Here is a 13,948-nt window from a genome sequence, read left to right as displayed (position 1 = left end):
TATTAAGGCCCATTGCCTGGGATGCAATGATCAATACAGTGAAATAATCCTCAGGGGATTTAACTCTCTACCTCTCTCAAGGTTCCTTGGGTTGCATCCAAGGGCCGAGATGTAGATCTTCTTGGTGGCAGAGTTTATACCTTGGGATTTAGTCACTGCTATCTTTTGTTTCATATTTGCCTTTTGCCTCATGAGCCTTCAGATCTCTATTTATTGTGGTTGTGGCCTGATTCTTTTTAATTCAGGCCAATTGGCCCCTCAGTTCAGGGGATGTGCGACTACAATAGGGTTGGTGTATGTGCCTCCCCCTTTTCCAGTGATACTTGGCTTCTTGCCACTCTTTTGCTTTAATTTGATATTCGTCCAGTATCCAATTGCCCTTGTCACACTCTACTTTTTCTAATTTGGCCTTTGGTACTTCCTGCAAATCAATTCCTGCTCTTGTTCTGTGTACCCAAGTTCTCTACCAATCTTTATCTCCTGTTTTAATATATCATTTTCTTACTGCAGCCCACAAAATTTTGTCAGTTTCTTTCTCTATTTCTTTCATACAATTACAGCAGAGAGCATTAGGGATCTGTCCCCTTGGTAGGTTTGTATACCAAAATTCTTCACACTCTATGCACTTAGAACAACCCCATGGATAACGCTTACGGTTTTGGAGTAGTACATTCTACCTCTGGTGAGTACAATTGGCTTTGCAGCTTAAGGTAGGAGCGTTTTCATGACATACATCAGTCTCTTTTTAACTTGGTTTTCAGTTCTCTGGGGGTAGATGCAATTCTCCACTGGGATTCAGCAGGCGTCTCTGTCAGTGGTTCCGCTGGTCCTTTGACCCGCGACATGTAGGTCCAGCCTTTTTCCACAGTTCAGACAGCAGTATCAGTGGTCAGCAGAGTTAAATATGGACCTTCCCACCTGGGAGACAAACTTTCTTCTTTCCAGCCTTTAATCAGGACCAAGTCACCCGGTTTTATTTGATGTATGCTAAATCCAAGAGGCGCTGATTGAGCAATTACCCCCTTCTCCCTTAGTTCTAGGACATGTCCCGTCTTCTGGATGTATTTTTGAATAGTCATATCGGCTATGACTACTGATGTTTGGGGTACTTCCTGGGAGTAAGGCATTCCATAAAGCATCTCATATACAAAAAGTCCTGTATCTGCATTTGGAAGTGTCCTTATATTAAGCAATGCTAAAGATAAACATTTTACCCATGACATTTGGGTCTCAATCATTAATTTTATTAACTGCGTTTTATAGTTTGGTTCATTCTTTTCACCCTCCCAGAGCTCTGGGGGTGCCAAGGGGTGTGATATTCCCAGATAATACCCATGGTGTTACTCCTTTATTGATGCTGGAAATGAAGTGGGAGCCCTGATCCGAATCATTAGCCCTGATAACCTTAAATTGAGGAATGATTTGTTCTAACAATATTTTAACTACAAACTTCACTGTGGCTTGAACAGCCGGGTAGGCCTCCACCCAATGAGTCAGTTGATCTACTAATACTAACAAGTATTTCCATCTGCCCACCCTTGGTAATTCAGTATAATTTACCTGAACCCACCGGTTGAAGCTTGTCTCATTACCTTTTTGCTAACTATTTGACAGGTCAAACACCTCTGTGTTATTTGTTTTGCTAGCTCAAAAATTCCAATACATCCATAATATTTAAAAAAATGATCACATAAGGCTCTTGTTCAACAATGAGTGTGTTGGTGTAACTGGCTTAGAATCCTTCTAGCGTAAGCCTTAGGTAAAATTTCTCCCCCATCTGGTAGTACCCATTTTCCCAGCTCTTTCTTAGCTTCTAATCTTTTTATAGCTTTTTCTTCCTCTTGAGTACTATAGCTTTTTGGCAGCTCCTCTTGAATTTCCACTGTAGTGTTCAGCTGAATAGTTTCTTTTAATTTACAGGCTGCCTCCTTTGCAGCTTGGTCAGCTGTGTTGTTTCCTCTCATTAAGTAGCTTGACCCTCATTGATGACCTCTTACATGTACTACAGCTATTCTCTTAGGTTCTTTCAGGGCTTCAAGCACTCTGATTATTAACTCCTGATGGATCGGTTTCTTCCTTTGAGTGTTTATCAAACCTCTTTCCATCCAGATTTTTCCAAATGTGTGTACAATTCCAAAGGCATATTTTGAGTCTGTGTAAATAGTGCCCACCTTTTAAAAGTTCTAAAGCTCAGTATAAGGCAAATAATTCACAAACCTGAGCTGACCAGCTGGAACTTTTTTCCTCATTCTATTACAGACATATTTTCTCCTTCTACAATAGCTTATCCTGAATTTCTTTTCCCTTCTATCACCTTTGACGAGCCATCGATAAAATATTTTTCCCCACTAGATAGCTCCATCTCACTTAAATCTGGTCTCACTTTTGTTTGCAATTCGATTAATTCCACACAGTTATGAGCAAGCTCTTCAGCTGGCTCCCCATAGAGAAATTGAGCAGGGTTCTGAGCTGGAGTGACTTTAAGTTCCAGTTCAGAGGAATGTATCAAGATAGCTTCATACTTTAAAATCCAGCTATCAGTGAGCCACTTCTCTGCTTTTTGATGCAATATGCTTCTAACATTGTGAGGGGTATATACCGTTAAGGGAGCTCCAAATGTAACTTTCTTTGCTTCTTCTACCAGAAAAGCTGTTGCTACAATAGCTTGTAAACATATTGGCCATCCCCGACTAACAGGGTCCAGTAATTTTGAATAATACCCCACCGGCTTTTTGTCTCCTCCCCAGTCCTGGGTAAGCACTCCATAAGCAGTTTGCTCAGCTGTATTTACAAATAATTGAAAAGGTTTACCTAAGTTAGATAGGCTGAGTACTGGGGCTTGAATTAGAGCATCTTTCAAATTCTTAAATTGCTTTTCATCCTCCTGGTTCCATTTCATTGTATTGACTGTTAGTTTTTCATACAAAAATTTCACCTTTTCACTATATCCATCAATGCATTGTCTACAATATCCCCATAACCCTAAGAGTTTCGTATACCTCCCTTTTGGTATTAGGTGAAGGTAGACTTAGTATTCCCGATATTCTCTCAGGATCCAATTTCTTTGTTCTTTTACTCAGCCAGTGACCTAGATATTTCACTTCCTCTTCAGGCAAATTGTAACTTAGCCCTCGAAACCTTTAGGCCTTTCTTTCCCAAGAAATTCAACAGACTGATTGTTGCTTCTCTCACTTGCTCCTGATTCTCTCCTGCAATTAATAGATCATCTACATATTGTACTAGTTTAGTTCCTTCTGGTCTTTCAAAATCCTGTAAAATTCTTTCTAAAGCCTGACTGAAAAGATTTGGGGATTCAGGAAAGCCCTGTGGAAGTACCGCCCACCTTAATTGTTGTTTTCTCCCTGTGTCTGGATTGTGCCACTCAAAGGCAAAATAGTCTCTGCATCCCTCCTCTAAAGGACAGGACCAAAAGGCATCTTTCAAATCCACTACACGATACCAAGTATAGTCAGAGAAAACCTGACTTAGTAATGTATACAGGTTAGCTACCACAGGAAATTTTGTGGCTTTTTGTTGACGGACAGACCTTAGGTCTTGGACTAGATGGTAGCTGCCGTCACTTTTCTTCACAGGGATTATGGGGGTGTTGTGGGGTCACATACATTCTTCTGACTTGCCCTGCTTTAAAAGTTCTTCAATTACTGGCTTCAGCCCTTGCCTCCTATCTAGTGGAATAGGGTATTGTCTCACTCTTATAGGAAACTCAGGATTTACAATGGTGATTTTTAAGGGCTCTATATCCAATTTACCAATCTCCCCAGGAGTGGACCAGACATCAGGACATATTTTACTCTCATCCTGGTCCGTCAGTTTGTACATCTGTACCATTAGTTGATAATTTTGGGATTGGATGCAAATTTTTAATGAAAAAATCAGGTCTCTCCCCAAAAGATTGCATTCTGCTTCTGAAACTAGTAATAAATCATTAATATCCACTTTTCCCTTTGCTTCAATTAATACTTGTTCAATAATGGGAACCTTAAAGGTTCCCTTTTGCTCCAATTACTTGAGCTGTTTTCCTGCTGATTTTGCATCCTTTTGGTTATCTTTGCACTGTTGATCTTTCAGCACCTGTATCTACTAAAAAGGCGACTTCTTCACCTTCGGGACCTATTCTCAATTTTATCAAAGGCTCTTGTGATGGTCAAATTAACCACAGATGATTTGAAAACAGAAATCAAAATATTCCCAGAGGCTTGGCTTGTTAATGCTAATGAGCTCTGGGCCACTGAATTCCTACACTGAAGAGCTGAAGGCTGAACAAGCCTCTGGAGCAGGAAAATTCAGCAGCAGCCTCCAAGGTGCTGAGGATGTCAGTAGCCCCCACTGAGGCCATCCCTGCCCAGAGACCGTGGGGGAATGGGCAGACAAGGAGAGCGTCCCTGGGGCTGGGCAGCACAACTCAGAGGCACCAGGGGCTTCAGCTGGGAAAGGGAGTGAGGAATGTGGCTGGGAAAGCCCTGCCTGGGCTGGGCCAAGCAGGACACACAAGCCCTGACTCCCATCCCATAAAGACCTCTCTTAAGGAGACATTTAAAAGAAATTACAATTGTTTGAGTACTTTGAGTTGGACTCCCTGGAGAAATACCAACAAGAGATTGTCAAGAACTCAAAACAATAAAACAGCCTTTACTGGCAAACTGGAAGATCAAGAAAATTTTTGCCAAATGTTCAATACGACATACAATCAACAGAAAACACTTCTCAAAGCATTACCTTAGCCCATTCAATTCCACAAATTGTAAGCCTGTTTTATTTTAAGTTACTCAAAATTTGCAAGAGAAGAAAATTAGAACAAGACACGGAAAGAGAGAAAGACAAATAAGATACAGAGAAGAACACACACAGCTACGAACTCCTGGATTCCAATGGTGTTAAAATAAACAGAAATTCCAAGAGGAGGTACGGTCAAGATGTGTGCTTGCCTTGTGGTCAGCCTTCAATACCCCTTGGTCTTCCTGGGCCCTTCCCCCAGCTGGGCCTTGGGCTCATTTGGTCCCTCAGGAGCTGGGCTGGGGCTGCAGAGGTGGCTGTGGAGCATTGCCTGTGCTGTGCCAGGGACTGACACTGCTGGGCTGGGAGAGAGGCTCTGGGGGGATTGGGGTTACAGGGCAGGGCAATGTTGGTCCTGCCCCTTCCTCCCCCACACATAACATGTTTCGATCCAACAATCTTCTCTAGTCTGTCACAAAAGGCAATGCTGAAGGTGAAATCCTATTGAAGTCGGAGGGAGTGACCCACCTTGCATTGATCAGCATCACTCCGATTTATTAATCAATCAGGCACCTTTTATAACAGTGTTAATCAAGTTCATGCATATTGCAAAATCTGAGCTCCTGACAGGCTGTAGAGAAAACTTCAGCTCCTCCTTTTGTTTACAATACCTGAAGTTAGTTTACTGAAACCAAGATCAGTGTTCTCACCCTGATATGGAAGGTTCCCAACACCTTCATCTCTATTCCCAGACTGACTGTCTGCTCCCAGTAGCAGCCAAGGACAGAACGGTCTGAGAATCTTGTTGTTTATATAAAAGGTGGCTGAGAACCTAATTATTTACAGGATCAAGCCTGGGAAAGGCTGCTTTTACAGCAGGCTTCTATATTTCTTTAAGGCATACTTGAAACTTGAACCAGGCTCTCCACATTCCCCCCCCCTTTTTTTTTTTTTTGTTTTGTTTTGTGGGGGGTTTTTTTGTTTGTTTTTTTTTTTTTGTTTTGTTTTTGGAAAAGGAGGTTAGTTGCCAAGTTTTCTCTATCATCCCACCAACCATATTTTGAATACAACCAAAAATACAAAGCAAAATAAGCAAAAGCATTCAAAAGGCACACTTAGTATCTCTATAAGGTCCCCCAGCCATGGTCCGAGCAATGGCTTTTATTCTAAAGGGTTAAAAGGCTGTCAGCTGTCCTCCCTCATGTGCATCTGGGGAGGAGGCGAACGGCGAGTCTGAAAAATGATCCTTTGTGTCCTTGAAGTTTTCACATCCATCTTTTCCTTGGGTTTCTCAGAAAAGATCAAGATCAGTTTTACAGACTGTAATCCTTTGGCTCAAATGGCATCAGCTGGGTTATTTCTCAGTCCTTGGTTGATTTGGAGTAGTGAAAAATTAGCATGCATTTAAAACACTGAAAATATCTAAACTTAACAGACTTATTTTAAGATCAACAAAACTTATATGTAAAATCAATTAACTCTAATAAAACTTAAACAAGAATCACAAAAATTCAATGTGCTATAAAGCTTAAACAAAAGTCAGGTGTGTTAATATAATTCATAAAAATAAGCTAAAGATAGTTTGTTTTCTATTCTCAAACAGCAGATATATTTTAAACAAAAATAACTCTACTCACAAATACTTCTAATTGTTTCTTTTAACTAGTCTCTCTAATATTCACAACTACACCCTGCACACAGGTCATAAAATAAATGCCTATCATAAAAGCATAAATCTATCTAACATTACTTAAACTTAAAATACTTAAAATATTTAAATTTAACATAACTCAACAATACTTAAGCTTAATTTTAACAAAATCAGCTGATTTTAAATTCTATATAGCTTATACTTAATATAATTTTAATCTTAACAAAAAACTTTTGGTCAACAAAAGTTTGTTTGTAATCATAATAGAAAGCAAGTGATATCTCAAAATGAATATCAGATGCTGTATGTTTTTGTTAATCACATGCTTTTTTAAAAAAACCCCATGCTTTTATTAACTAAAATTTGAAATTATTAATTATTTCAATTTTTTAATTTCATATTTTTATTATATAATTATTAATATTATTCACTTTATTATTATCATCAATTTTATTATTTATCATTATTTCATTTTATTATTAATCATTATTTTATTTTATTATTTATTTCATATTTTATTATTATTTATTTTTATTATTATTCATTTTATTATTTATCATAATTTTATTTTATTATTTAATATTTTATTATTTTATTTATATTATTATTATGCCTTCCAAAGTGGCTTTGGAGTAGGAAACACCACTTTACCACTTTTAAAAAAGAAACATTTCCTTTGGATTCAGAGAAAAGAAACAATTCTTATTTAAAAATAATTATATAGCAATTTTATAAAATGCCTCTTTGAGGAAATACATCAACAGATGTTTTCCTTGCGTAAAATAGACATTTTTCAGCTTAAATCTTTGAAACACATATACTATTTAAAGTTCGTGTTCATGCATTACCTTCTATATCAGTAATTCAATAAAACTTTTAATCTATATCAAAACTATTTTTCTTTATTCAAAATGTGTACCACTCCTAATTTAGCTTTTAGGGCTTGAGCTAAAACCATGTCATCAAAAACCTCTGGGTTTCTCATTTCTTAATTCTTCCTCTAAGTTTCAATCAACAAGCTAAATCAACCACTTCAGAACAGCAGCATTCTTCTCTCACCTGGCTTACTACTAGTCTGAGCAGGAGAGGAAAAAAGAAAACCCAAAGCTTATGAAAATGAGTATGAAATACATATATACCAAGATAACAGATTTAAGTAGCTTTAAAAGGTACAGGAACCTTCAAGAAAAACCCAGCAGATATTTGTCCATTTTAGAGCAGAGTTCCCAAGAGTTTATTTGCTCCCGCGGCGCGAATGTCGGAAGGAGAACCGAGCCCCCCCATTGGGCTCTTTTTTTACTTGCCGGCAGGTTGACTGAGCTGCAGCTACCGCTGGTCGGGTCGCTACCCCACGCTGCTCGGCTTGGCGCAGCTTCTTCCGCGCTGGGGCTGGTGGCTGCCTGGCGCGTTCCCCCCCGTGGTGGCCCCGCTCCCCCCGCGGTGCTCGGCTCCCTGCGATGTCGGAGCGGGCAAAAAAAACTTCTGGTCTCATGGCGCGGCGACGGCTTCGCTTGACTCGGCATGGCTGCGGCGCTGGTGGTGCTGGTGCGCGGTCTGTCCGCGCTGCAGCCGCGGCGGCTTCCTCCGCGCGGGGCGCGATGCGGCTTCTCTCGCTGCTCTCGGCTCCCACTGCTGCTGGGCTCCCCGCGCAGCTTCTCGGTGCGGCTTCCGCCGCGGCCCCCAGCGGCTTGCTCAGCGTCTTGACAGGTTTATTGCTCTCCCATGATAAATCAATGAATTCACGCCATCCCGTTAAGTCGTAAACCGTATGGAGAACAAGGAAAATCCCTCCAGCATAGCCATTAGTCCAAAGTCCCGTTAAATTCTTTTGCAAATTCATCCCCTTAATCTGTCTCTTTTGTAAAAAAGAAGTACAAAGATCATATGCAGCTTGCCTTTCCATTACCTCTAAATAGCGGGCGCTTTTGCAGCTCTTTCTAGGCTTCGTGCCGCACGTATCAGTCGGGCTCGTCTTTTACGATCACCCCAGGCACACGACGCGTATCAGCTTCTTTTTTATCCCTTTATCGCGTCTTCCTGCCACCCCACTGCATAGGACCTGACCCGTTTTCCAACTCCACGTGGCGCCGCAATAGAACGTCCAGGGTCACCATATATTGAAGTCGGAGGGAGCAACCCACCTTGCATTGGTCAGCATTGACTCTGATTTATTAATCAATCAGGCACTTTTTATAACAGTGTTAATCAAGTTCATGCATATTGCAAAATCTGAGCTCCTGACAGGCTGTAGAGAAAACTTCAGCTCCTCCTTTTGTTTACAATACCTGAAGTTAGTTTACTGAAACCAAGATCAGTGTTCCCACCATGATATGAAGAGTTCTCAAAACTTTCATTTCTGTTCTCAGACTGACTGTCTGCTCCCAGTAGCAGCCAAGGACAGAACGGTCTGAGAATCTTGTTGTTTATATAAAAGGTGGCTGAGAACCTAATTATTTACAGGATCAAGCCTGGGAAAGGCTGCTTTTACAGCAGGCTTCTATATTTCTTTAAGGCATACTTGAACCAGGCTCTCCACAAAATCCCATTCTGGCCATGGGCACCTGGACTAGAAGGGCAGCTCTTTTCCATAGGAAGGAAAGCATGGAGCCCCAGTGTTTGGAAGGCAGCTGAGAGCCTCACTGGGCCAAGGCCAGCCAGGCTTTCAGGAATGGCAGATTTTGTCTGGGACCAGTCTTTGGATATAGGGAATTTTGGAGGTAGAAACCCAATCTCGGCCATGGGCACCTCGAGAAGCAGAGCAGTTCTTTCCCATAAGAAAGAAAGCACAGAGCCTTGCCAAGTGTTTTGGGGACAGATGAGAGCTGACCCTTGTAAGACCATTGCCAGCCAGATTTGTCCTGGCAATATTCCGATTGAAACAATCCCTGGATATAAGGATATTTGGAGGTGAAACTCCAATTCTGGCTAAGCACGCCTGGAGGAGAAGAACAGATCTTTTCAATAGGAAGGAAAGCATGGAGCCCCATTGTTTCAATAGCAGATGAGACCCTAAACATATCAAGGTCAGTTGGACCAGTCAGGTGGCTCCTGGGAGGCCAAACCAGCCAGACCTCTTCTGTGTTCCCTTGGTTTTATGGGGCTCCATAGTGTCACAAGGACTTGTTGATTACAGGAAGATCTGCAGTTGGATCCAATGGACCCTTGGTTCAATGGAGTCCCACAATGTCACAATGGCCCCTAGATTCCAGAAGGCCTTGCAGTGTCACAATGGTCTCCGTGGTTCCAAAGGCACCCTGATGTCATGGGACTCCTCTGTTCCATGAGTCCTGCAGTGTCACAATGGACCTTTGGATCCTGGAGGTTTGCAGTGTCACCATGGTCTCCTTCGGCTCCACAGTGTAACAACAGACCATTGATGTTAGAAGACCCCTCTGTATCACAATGGACCCTTGGTTCCATGCAGCCCTGCAGTGTCACAAAGGTCTCTTGGTTTAACAAGGCCCCAAAGTATCAGAATGGTCCTCTTGGTTCTGTGGGGATCCCCAGGGTCACAATGGTCTCACTGGTTCCATGAGGCCTCATAACAGTGTCACAATGCTTTGCTTATTCCATGGGGCCTCATAGTATCACAATGGTTTCCATGATTCCATGAGTCCCCTCAGTGTCATAATGGCCCCTTGGTTCCACGAGGCTGTGAAGTGTCATAATGGTCTCTTCACTGTTTCATGACGCCTTGCAATGTCAAAATGAACCTTTGGCTCCATGGGACCTCACAATGTCACAATGATCCCATTGGTTCCCTGACCCCCAAAGTGTCATAATGTCCTCCACAGTTCCATAAGGCCCCGTGGTGTGACAATGGACACTTGGTTTGAGGGGGCCTCTCAGTGTCACAAAGATCCCTACATTTCATGGAGCCACACGGTGTTAGTATGGTCCCCTTTGTTCCATGAGGCCCAGCAATGTCACACTGCTCTCCATGATTCCATGAGACCCCACAGTGTCACAATGGTCCCTTGGTGTCACAGGGCCCCACAGTGTCACAATGGTCCCTTGGTTCCACGGGCCCTGTGCTGCTGCATTCCCTCCTCCCCTTCTCAGGCCGCCCTGCCAGCTGAGAAATGCTCCTTGGGCCTCGGCCTTGGCCAACAGCCCCTGGGCTCAGCTCATCTGCAGCTCATCACAAACACTGTCTGCTCTAGGCACTGCTGCTGCCCAAACAGCTCCTGCTTTCTGTAGGAGCAGCCCTGGGAACTGTTTTTGTTCACTCAGTGGCAAAACATCCCTGTTCTCACACTGCCAAAGAAAGCTGTTGGTGCCAAGTGCAGCCAGGATGAGCCATTGCTGGGACTGAAGCCCCTCTCTTGGGGCCCTGCACACAGCGCTCCAAAAGGAGCCCTTGGAGCTCTCCTGGGCCAGCGACTCCCTCTGAGTGGGGCCTCTCCCAGCCAGGAACTCTCCCGTTTGCTGCACTCGGGGATCCTGAACAATGACGGAGCCATGGCCGATCCCCCCACTCCTCTAGGATCACCCCTTTGCCCTTTTCTGGGGAGATGCCAAAGGATCTACACGGAGCATTTCCTGCCCTCAGGGGAATTGCTCATAGGTGCCTTGCACTGACTCTTTGTGTCTGTGTGCACACAGGAGTGCCTGTGCTGGGGAAATGTGCCAGAAATGCTGCTCTCTGAGGGGTTGGAGTGCCTTGGATAGCTGAGTCAGTCAGGCCTTTAGGTAAGGTTAAATCCCAAGGTCTAAGCTAAATTAAATTCTGCTAAGAGTTGTTCTTTTGCTAAGTTGTTACATTTATTATAAGTTATAAGTTATATTGAAAATTGTTGAGTGTTACTCCTCTGTTAATTTGCAAAGTCATAGATTTTAAGTTAGGTTAAATATTGTTATTATCTGTTGTTTTCCTAAATTGTGAAGTTGAAAGTATCAGTTAAGGTTAAGGTATAAGTTCAGTCCTGTTAAGTTTGAGCTCTGTTTAGCTTTTACCTCTTTATTCCTTTTATCCTTGCCCTCACTGTCCTTGTGCCACACACACACACACAGGCCCAGGAGCAGTCCTCAGCTCATTTCTGGTTTGATTGCCTGGATTTGGTTTGGTTTTGTTGTTGCTTTGTTTCCTTGGTGTGCCTGAAGTGTCCAGTCAGTAGCAGAGTGAGTCTCGACAAGGAAATCTGTGCTGTTGTCCCTTAATATTAAATCTGGTTTCGGCTGATCCCTTGCTGGGGATGTTTCAGCGCTCTCAAGGCCTCGTTTGTAACAGGGTGAAGGAGCCCTGGCCCAGGCTCTGACACTGGGGGACACGGGGACGCTGCTGGGGGGTCCCTGTCCCCCTCTGCCACCCCCAGGACCCCGTCCCCCCATCCCCGTGTCAGGCTCTGGGGTCGATCTCATGGAACATCCTCTGGGGGAGGCTGCGGGGCCGGGGGCGGGGGGACCCGGGGGGACAGGGGACCCTGCTGTGCATGAGCAGGGTTGGACTGCTCTGGGGGGAGCTGTGAGGGGGCCGGGGCAGAGTGACTTCCCCAGTGACCTCACACTGTCCCTGTGATGTCATTCTGCCCCTGTGCTGTCACAGTGTCCCTGTGATGTCACACAGCCCCTCTGATATCACACAGCCTCCTGTGATGTCGCAGCCCACTCTGGGATATCACATCACACCCTTGTGATGTCTCAGAGCCAGCTCTGCGGTATCACTCTGTTATGTCATACAGCTGTGCTGTGATGTCACAGAAGACTCTGTGATGTCAGAGAAGACTCTGTGATGTCAAAAAGTCACGAAGTGATGTCACTCTCTGTTCTGTGGTGTCACAGCCAGATCTCTGTTGTCACAAATGTCTGTAGTGTCATACTGACATTCTGTAATGTCACAGCACACACTTTGACCTTACAGGCTTCTCTAGGATGTCATCTAGCCATGCCATGATGTCAAAGCCTTCTCTGTGATGTCACAGAATCCCCTCTATGATGCTGTAGCTGCTCAATGACCTCACACAAAAAAGTCTGTGATGTTATAGCCCAATCTGTGACCTCACAGAGCCTACTCAGTGCTGTCATACAGCCCCTTGCTGACATCACAGCTGCTCTGTGCCTCTATGACACAGCCACAGAGGAGCTGCAGTGACACAGCCCCCTCTGGGGCATGCCACAGCCTCTGCCAGTGCTGAGCCCCTGTGAGCTCTGTCTGTGCCCTGTTTGTGTGTCCCTGAGGCGCCCTGGCAGTGCCCCAGCCCTGCTGGGCTGTGCACAGGAGCTGCTCCTGGCCAGAGCTGTCTCTTGGAAGCGCTGCCTTTGCCAGGAGCTGCCTCTGGGCCAGGAGCCCGGCCCAGCTCAGCAGCACAGACACAGCACCCGGACTTTAATGACCCTCTGGGGATTTGGTGCTCTTTGCATCAGACTCAGTCCCTCAGAGTGTGCTCAAAGAAATTCTCAAGAACTCAAAATCAGATTAAAAGTACAAACTCTCTTTGACTTTTAACGGGTCCCACAAAGGGACACAACTCACGTCAAAATGTCCCCAGGTTCCAGGGAGAGCAGAACCCTGCAGGCAGTGATGGCAGCTGGGGACAAGCAAGGCAAAGGTGTCTCTGGTGCTGAGCACACCTGGATGTGTTTCAGGAATGCAAAGGGCCAAGGCCTGAGCCCCAGCCCCTGGCCAGGCAGATCCTGTCCCTCCCTCCTTGCTCAGGGCTCTTCCCGGGATGGGCACTGGCATGTGGGGATGGGCAATGCCAGGGGCAAGAGAATGGGGGGGCCCCTGCCCGGCTGCTGAGCAGGGACAAGGAGGCAATGAGGCCCCAGGCCTGCAAGGGTCACTTGTCTCCTGCTCCTGCCTCAGGCCCAGGGCCAGCAGGCATGGCCAAAGTGCTGCCCAAGTTGGCTCTGGCAGGGCTGTCTTGCAGCTGCTGCCCATCCCTGTGCCCTGTGCAGCCCAGGCTGTCCCACGGTGTCCCTGCTCTGCGCCTCTGTCCCTGCAGGCTGTCGGCATCCCCTGGCTGCCCCACCTGGCTGGGCCCTTCCTTTGCTGACAGCTCTGCCTCCTGCCTGCCTCTGCTTGCCCACACAAAGCCTGGGGCTGCTCCAGGCTCCTTCTGGGGGATGTGCTGCACCACAGTCCTGCCCTGGGAGAGAAATTTCGCTCTCCTCATGTTGCATCTGGGCCTCTCCAGCTGCCCTTGGTGCCATTATTCCTTTCTCTGGCTGTTTCACACAAAGAAGAAAAGCTCCAGCTTCTCTGAAACCACCCTTCCATCCCTCCCAGGCTATTCCTGATCTGTCCTGTCTCCACACAACTGACCACAGAGCCCTCAGCCTCTACCTGCTGTTTATGTGATGAGGCCTCCAAACCCCATCCTAGGAGATTTTTGAGTCCTCTCCAAGAGTTGTGAAATGGAAAAAAGTGATCAAAGTTATTTTCTCCCAAATCCTGCTACAACAGAAAAAGTGACAATATTTGTAAATTTAATGAGGGTGGATTTACATTTGTTAGGAGAAGTAAATGTTTTACACTTATGAAAGTGGAAAAAAATGGAAAGTGTTTTTCCAGAGAAGTGGATTCCCCATCCCAGGAATTGTCCAAGAGCAAGAGCTTTGTCC

The sequence above is a fragment of the Zonotrichia albicollis genome, unplaced genomic scaffold (assembly GCF_047830755.1).
Source record: "Zonotrichia albicollis isolate bZonAlb1 unplaced genomic scaffold, bZonAlb1.hap1 Scaffold_254, whole genome shotgun sequence".
Lineage (NCBI taxonomy): Eukaryota > Metazoa > Chordata > Aves > Passeriformes > Passerellidae > Zonotrichia > Zonotrichia albicollis.
The sequence above is the reverse complement of the archived record's forward strand: the minus strand, read 5'-3'. Positions refer to the sequence as shown.